The sequence below is a fragment of the Pteropus alecto genome, unplaced genomic scaffold, assembly GCF_000325575.1.
Source record: "Pteropus alecto unplaced genomic scaffold, ASM32557v1 scaffold35, whole genome shotgun sequence".
NCBI lineage: Eukaryota > Metazoa > Chordata > Mammalia > Chiroptera > Pteropodidae > Pteropus > Pteropus alecto.
Genome location: NW_006437828.1, coordinates 9594672 through 9603166, shown reverse-complemented (window position 1 = coordinate 9603166; position 8495 = coordinate 9594672). Strand labels below are relative to the sequence as shown.

Sequence of the window (8495 nt, the reverse complement as noted above, 5' to 3'; positions counted from 1 at the left end):
GGCGCAGAAGCGAGGCCGGCGCCGGGCCCGGCGTGCGGAGGCGGGCGGAAGCGGACGAGAGACTCAAGTCATCTAGATTTGGTATGACTCTCGTCGTCTCCCACATGGTCTAGCGGTTAGGATTCCTGGTTTTCACCCAGGCGGCCCGGGTTCGACTCCCGGTGTGGGAACGCCAGCCTTTTAGGGGGAAAAACAAATAAATAAATAAAGTCGGCTTTCTCTTAACGGGGAGCCGAACGATCCTTTTGGAAAACGGTATAACCCGTTTCAGAGCAGCCAGGGGAGGTCGAGGCTGAAGGGAGTCAGTGTCTACATCTGCAGCGGGCGTGAGGGCAAAGCCACCCCAAACCCCGACGCTGGCCGCAGACGGAGACGTGACATCTCCCAACAGCGTGAAGTCAGCTTTTGAGATAAAGGATTAAAACTGAAGTTGGGGGAAAAAAAAAAAAAAAAAGCAAGGAGCCAACCAGTCCTATGCTAAAGTACATGTTCCAGTTGGTTTGTCTGCAGCAATTTTTCCTCGTATTGTGGATATGGAGCAAATGACCACAAAGTGCTCTTCTTTGGAAGAAAAGACGCGTTTCAGAACAGTGTAGGGCTTTTAAGTTGCCTAAAGCCATTCCTTTGGGAAGGACAGCAAGATTTCCGGAAAAGACACATTATTAAGAGCGGAGCAGGTCAGTGGGCAGACAGCCCACTGCGTTCAAAGAGCTCACCAAATCGGTTATGGGCCAGGGAGGAAGAAAATCAGGTTATTACTGACATCCAAGAGTGAGGCGAGGGCAAAAACCTTGCTTCTCACAGCCGAACACATGTGGTTGACTTCTTCTGTTTAAAACACGTCAAGAATTCTTGATACGCTCAGCTAGAAGTAGAAATCTTAGTACTGGTGTGACAAATCCGTGTGGCCTCCGCTGTAATCCTTTATCTCGCTTACTCTCCAAACAGTTGCTGCCGGGGAAAACCAGAAAGCATTTATTTAGAAGGCACCCTGCTTTCTCACTGGTGTTGAGCTCTTGGAAGGTTCTCCAGTTTGTCCCCAGATGGCCATTGACACTGAGAAGTGACTGTGAAAAAGACTTGGTGTCTACATGACTTTGTCTGAAATTTGTTCTCTTTTTAAAGTCCTTTGGGATTTTAAGGGATATGAAACAAATGTCATCCTTCATGAGAGAAACACGCGGCTAAAACATATGCTCATTCAAAATTCCTAATACAGGGATTGGAGGAGAAATCCGTCAACAGCTGGTAATCTGTATTGGATCAAGTAGGGCAGAATTGATAGGAAAGTAAAAAGCCCAATGATAATAATAGGTAATATTTATTAAGTATGTAATGTGAACCAGGCTAAATGCTTTACACATCTCCAATTTAATCCTTATTTTGTTATTGAGTAATATCAATATGTCTGTAATAACCAGGGGCCTAGTAGGAAACTGATGACACATTCTTAGCAGAGAGTTTAATAAAGGAACTATTTAGGGGTTAGGGAACAATGCCGTCCCCAGGGCTCCTGAGCCTAAATGGGGAGGATAGTAGCTGATGGAGAGGGCTTCTAGGGAAGAGCCTGGGTTATGTTGTTGTTGTTCTTCGTTTAAAAATTTGCTTTTGCTTTCATATGGTAGGTGAGTTTCATTCAAATGAAGGCTGTCAAATCTATTCATCCTATTAATCATTCATTTTCATAAAACAGATTTTTGGCTTCATGGATTTGACAAAACTTTCTTTGGTCATCTATGATCCTTACAAGACTCAGACCATAGTAGATACTTCTGAAGATACATACTTAATAAAATGAGAACTTTAACTTTGTGGGGCGGTGGTTGCTTGAGTTATATTTGGTATTTTTACAGAACATTTTGCCATAGTTTTCATTAGCATCCTCATAATCAGTCTTTAGATCCATAGACTATTTGAGCTGCAAAGGCCCTTAACAGTCATCTAATTGAGGCCCTGATGTCACCCAGGATGCATTGGGTCTGGAATTTTATCCCTCCGATTCTCGGCCTTGGACTTTAGACTGTACCTACGCACAAAAAATGGAATCTCTAAATGGCCAGCTGCCACTCTCTCCAAACCCTGGCTTCAGGAAAGGGAGTTGGGTAGAAAGAAGGTGAATTTTTAGAATTCCGTTGTATCTTACTTTGGTTAGTGTTTATGGGAGAGCTACGTGAGCACAGAACAATTTTTCTGTTTGAAGTTTTGAGGTGTTTTTTTTTAATGTAACATATAAACGTTTCTAGAAAGTAATAATCTTAATTTATTTAAGATACCCGAAATAGCTATATGTTCTCACTATGTTTCCATTTCTGCATATGGTCGTAAACTCTGAGGGATTCTGCCTGAAGATTGCCTTATGCCCATCCACATACGTATTTACAGTCATATATATTTGTATATATGTTTCCTCAGAGATATAAGCTCCATGCAAAAAATATCCTAAATAATTGCAACCTTAAAACTTCATGTTATGCGGATAAGGGAAGGCAAATACGGATTTTAACTCACCCATACCGTAAAGCAGAAGAACTTGGAAAAACACTGACTACTTGGAAAATCACTGGAACAAATAATCAAAAAAATCAATTTGCAAACACCTAGAAGACCACAGGGTACTGGGAAATCATCCCACGTAGCTCTGTGAAAAACAAAGCTTAGCAGATGCATGTAATTTCCTTTCATCAAAGGTGACAGGCACGGATGGGGGGAGCAATCAAGATAATCTATCGTGATCCGAGAAAGCTCGGCCTTTTCTAGTTTGTTGTGTACTCCTGAACGTGGGTGAGGCCGTTGCCCCCTGACCGTGACATATGTCAACGGAAGTCAGAGCTGGCTTCACCCAGATAGGCAGCTTACACCCAGTCTGCAAAACAGGCTCATCCTCATTCCCAAGTGATTTTTTTTTTTGCCTAGATTCCTTATTTTTTAAAGTATCATTCCGGTTCTGTTTGCACAGATGACTTCATCTCCACGTTTCTCAGTTTCCTCAACTCGAAAATGGGGGTCAGAATAGGACTTTCCCGTTAGGGCGGATGAGATAACACCCATAAAGCGCTTGGCCCACGAACGCTGGTTGCCATCGCCACCATCACCATCACCATCACCACCTTTGCCGTGTTTAGTTCCTCTCTCTCCTCTACCTCTAATCACGACGTGATTAAAAATGAATCTGATCATTTCTGCGTCTTCAGTGGCACCCACATTTGTTCTCGTCCATGTCCCCCACCACCGTGCTGGGTCAGACCATCTCGTTCCTCGGACTGCTGCAGTGGGCGCCACACTGGTTTCTCCTGCCATGCTCCCACCCCGTCCATCGTTTCCAGCTAGCTCACAAGCCTCCTGCAGCTTGGGGCTGAGCATGCCGCTCCCCTGCCCCTAAACCTGCCATGTGCTCCAAATACACCTTCGCAGCCTAATTCCTACCTCTCCCCTCCGTGCACCCCAGATTCCAGGAACTTCTCGCCGTGTCCTGGATCTGGCCTTTGCACAATTTTCCTCCACTGAAATGCTCCTAAGCCCTGTTGCTAAGTATCTGCCTCTTATCTCCATGCTTTAAGGCTTAGTTCAAATGTCACTTCCTTCGTGTAGCTTCCCTTACCTCTCCGGCCGATGGGAACCTCACTGACGCCCTCAGTATCCCGCATGCTTCAAACTGCCCTCCGACTTCAGGTCTCAGCTTAGATGACATTTCCTCCGAGAGTCTCTCCCGCCCCAGTGGCAGTTGGTGAGATGCTCGGCTCTGACGTGTCCCTCTCATTGCATTCCCCACACTGCCATGGCCCAGCCTGAATGGACACCCAAGGCCAGTCCCCTGCGCACAGCAAAACCTCGATAAACATGTGTTGAGGGAAGGTGTGAGCCAGACAGGGACCACTCGGTCCCAGGGAACACCTCACGTTCCAAGTTCTAGAAAACCACTGGAACGAGTTCGGGCCTGAGAGAGAATCACTGACTTCTATGCCCAAGCCGCGGGCAGTGGAACTGTGTGGCTGGCCTCAGGGACGACCAAACCAGCGTCCCCTCCTTCTTTCTCTCCGTGGGTCAGATTTATTCTCAGCTGCTTCCATGTGGCAGGGGACCAGGGCGCGGCCAGCTCCATGCTCGGTCCTCACAGCCTCTCCGACCGCGAGGGAGGGCCCTTCTCTTAGTTTCTGTTGGGAAGGGCTGGCGAGGAACGCGGCCTCACCTGGGTCTTGGGTCCCCTGTGATTGACGCATGCGCGGCATTGTGATTGGCAGCCTGAGCCAGAGAAATGAGATAGCAGTGATGGCGGCGCAGCTTTGTGACTCTACCAAAGGCTAGATTTTCCGGTCTGTGAATTATGTCGCTATTTAAAAATCATGAAAAAAAAAAAAACGCTATTAAAAAAAATCATGGGAAAAAAAAAAAACAACAACAAAAAAAACGAAGCCAAGATAACGTCTTGCTGGCAAAATAAGCATTTTTTAATTCCTTTTATTCGAATGATTCGTCTATTCGGCAAACGTTTATAGAATGCCTACTACGTGCCAGCATGGATCTAGATTTATGTTTTAGCTGGGAATAGCGCGACACACACACACACACACACACACAGGTGAAAAGATTGAATTCCATTCTAAATGTGATGGAAACCTCTGAAGGCTTAAGCACAGAGGGAATTCGCCACCCAGGAGGCTTGTGGTCAGCACCAGCAACACTTTGGTAGGAAGACGAGACCGTTTTAACAGATCTCTTGAGATGGCTTCCGTAAACTTGTTTGCAGAATTTGGCAACTTTGTAAGTTTCCTTGTGGACTAGCATACATCACATTATATTTTGCTTTCAGCGCGTTTGCTCAGAACGAGTCGAACTGCTGAGTGTGAGAGCACAGTGCCCAAGACCGCCCTGGCTTCTGACACCATCTGCAAGCGTGTGTTGTGGGGGGAGGGGGTGTGAAACTACGCTTTGTGATGAGCTAGGAGGACCCACAAGGCTCACTGAAGGCCATAGTTGTCACAGTTATGCTTTATTACAGGGAAAGAACACAGGCTGAAATCAGCCTGAGGAAGAGATGCGTAGGGCAGAGTGCGGGAGGGCTCCAGACTCCAGACTTCTGTGGGCCCCTTGCCTCTCCGAGCCAGGACGCGTCACCCTCCCAGTGGTGCACATGGACTACTGCCCACCAGAGGAGCCACTCTGAGTTTTCACTGGGGCTTCATTATGTAGGCATGGCGGATTGATTGATTGGTTGATCGTTCAGGAGGTTGAACTCAGTCCTAGGTTGACTGATGACAAGTGACTCAGAACCCTCACCCTAAGTCACATGGTTGGTCTTTCTGGCAGGTCCACTCTAAGACGATCGGGTGTGGCCAGCCCCTGCCCTAAACAAAGACACTCCTGTCAGGTATGACGTAGTCGACTTTCCAGAGCCATTTTTTCCTAGCTTTTCTCAATGGAGATGGAGGAGACAGGATTGGTCATTGCCTCAAGTTTGCCAAAACATGGGTAAGCGGCTCACACTGGCTCTGGCCTGGGCCATTGTTCCTCCAGACTTCTAGGAGGCATTTCCTAAAAGAGGGGTGAGTTGGTGCTGTGGAAAGCACAGGTTGTCTCTGAGGTCTGTGCTCGTTGGCCGGCTGCCTCCCATCGCCGTGCTCCCACCCTACAATGGAGCCCCTGGGCGCCTGGGCCATGCCTCATGCTGGGGGCCCTGTGTCATCGGAACCACAGGTTAGTTTCAGAGATGTCACCTTGATGCGTGAACGCTTCCCCTGGAAGCTCAAAAGCAAAGTTATAGAATCGCGTGCAGAAAATGGATGCCTGCCAGGATTTAGTCCAGATCTTGCAGCCTTTGAGAGTGGACCCGGGGGGTTCACCTTATTATCAGGGAGCCCCAACCTCGCCACGCCCGGTGGGTTCAGTTACATTGGTCCGACACCTGCCACAGTCCGGTGGCATCACTTTATACTCCGACTCTCTCATCGTGTACAGACTTAGTCAGCGTGTCCGCCAAAGCAATGACCCCACTATTTATTTCTTGCCTCAGGTGCCTCTCTACCCAGCAGCTGTTTTGCATTCTAAGCTCGAATCCAGGGGTCGGGGGTGGGGCTCACGCAGAGGAAGGCAGGAGATTTTCTAAGTATCGGATGTGTTCGCTGGGTCACAGCGGGAACCGTGAAGCCGGCAGTTATCAGAGGCTGGAGTAATTTTCCATGACCCGTGCTCGTTAATGTCCTGATTGGGATTAATAGGTTCCAGGGAGGCTGAGGGGCCAGGGCACTGAAGGAAGCCAGAATCTGGCAACGGCACAGCGGGGGTGAGGTGGGGGGACGAAGGGAGGGCATGATTTGTCTACGACCCGGGACAATAAGCATCCCCAGAGAGGCAGAGAAGTGGAGCAGGGAGGATGAGATTTGTCTCCTCTGACAAATCTGAGGCACCACTGGGACATCTAAATGGAGCAACTAAAGGCACAGGAAGTCCAGGCTGGAACACCTGTGCGAGCAGACACCTAGGAGGGCATTGGCCGTTTTCGGGCAGAGAAGGAGGCTTAGGAATTTTCTAACTGAACAGCGCCTGGCTGTTGCAAGCAGTGAGCGATGGAGAGAAAGGAGTGATGGATGTGTATATGGGAAGGGGAGAGAGGTTCTGTCGTGTGTCTGCCCGCAGTGACAGACGCAGGCTTTCATATGTAAACCCCTACACCCGCAGGGACAGACACCTCAAGAGCACCAACTGTGTGCTGCCCAGCCCCAGTGACCCACACAGTTATCAGAGGTTCGTTATTGATTATGGTAATTTTTTGGCAGATGGCAGCCAAGCGTCTTGAGGAAGGTGCGACGTTTTTAAATTAGTGCAAAGATAAAAGATAAGCTGGCAGAGGCTCTGGGTGCTTGTTAGGCTCTTTCTTCTGTGAGTCTTGGCTAATAAGGCCCTCAAATGTTCCAGTCCTTTCTGGTCTTGCGACATTATGTGAAGAGTCAAACATCCTGAGCTACTAATTAATTTGTAAATCAGGTGCTTTAATGTTGGCACGTGGCTACTTGCATATACTTTTTTGTGTGATTGCGGGACACAGCAGAAAGGCGAGCGGGTAAAAATTTCATGAAAACTGTTTAGCATATGATACAGATCAGAGCTGCAAACGTGGTTCTTCCTTTTATCTGGCAATTCTACTTTTAGAAATCTACATCAAGGGAAGAGCCAGAGAAAGGCAAAGATATAGATTTATGGACAAGGATGTTTTTTTCTTACGGCATCACCTATCGTTACAAATATCTGAAATGAGGGAAAAAATCCTGTAATGGAAAAATGAATGAATGAATGGTACATCCATACGATGGAAATTGTACCGTGGTTTTATTTATAGCCAAGATTATTTAATGACACAGAAAAAAGCAGGATCCCAAACTCTATGTATAGTTCGAGTCCAACTTTGCATTACATATTACTTTCTTTGTAGAAGGAAGCACAAACATACAGAAAAACAGAAAGGAAATATACCCAAAAGTTAACAGTGTTTATACCTGGATGGTAGAACTACAAGCAATTTTATTTTTTTTCCTTGTACTTATTTCGGGTTTCTAAATTTTTTGAAATGAGTATGTCGTTGCTTTCATAGTCAGCAGCTTATTTCCCTGACATAAATCCACGTAGCATGGGAGTCAGCGTTGAGCGATATGCAATGTCCTGCCGTGTGCTCGCAGCTGCCCCCCAGCATAAGGACGTTTCGGAGCCGCCCGACCTTCCGCAGGCCTTTATCTGTTGCTCTCACCCTTTAGACTTGGGTCTCTGGGTTGAATTCTGCAGTGGACAGGGCGGTGAGGAGGACGTGAGGCTGCACACCCACTGTGTCATCCCTCTGTGTCTGCACCAGGGGAATGTGGGTAGTCGCCTTCTCATCCAAGAGGAAAACTTAGATGACTTGGGCCTTGCCCAGGAAATGCCATTTTAGCTAGACCTGAGAAAACCCCAAACCCCAAACCAAACCAAACCGAAACGAATCCCGAGAAGCTCTTTTCTAGCGTTTAAAGGCTTTTTAAGTGCACACCTGGATCCAGCTAGGTCTCCTTAATGTAGTAACTTTCTTCTGTTGGCGTGCTGCGTTGTCTTTTGCAAATGAAAATCAAAGTGGTTTGGTTTTGTTTGGTTTTGTTTAGTGTTTTCAGGTGGAGTTTTGATCCAGTCCTCTTTAGCTGGGTGTAAAAGGCCCTGGGGAGATCTGTCATAATGAATTTCTATATCGAGAATCACAATAATTTGAGTTCTCATTTGAGAATAAGCAGAAACTATTGTTTTCGCAAGCTGATATCAAATATGACCAACAACATTCATTCCACGTTAGGATCAGTAATAACAAAAACATGGTGAAAACCCTGGATATTTAGAGTGTGCTTGGCCTTTTAAACATGATCTTCTGAGGACGTGCTATCGACGTAGCTGCATATACACACTTATGCCCCAGAAAATCATTCCTCTTTCAAGAAAGTTAGACTCCCCCCACCCCGAAGAAACCTCTACTTTTATTCACTCTT

General features: G+C 46.9%; 1 non-coding gene across 1 annotated transcript; it reads left to right on the top strand.

Moving 5' to 3' along the window:
- The first annotated feature begins 98 nt into the window (after positions 1-98).
- TRNAE-UUC lies at positions 99-170 on the top strand. Its single transcript has one exon. It is a non-coding gene; the product is annotated as a tRNA-Glu (tRNA).
- Positions 171-8495: the final 8325 nt, after the last annotated feature.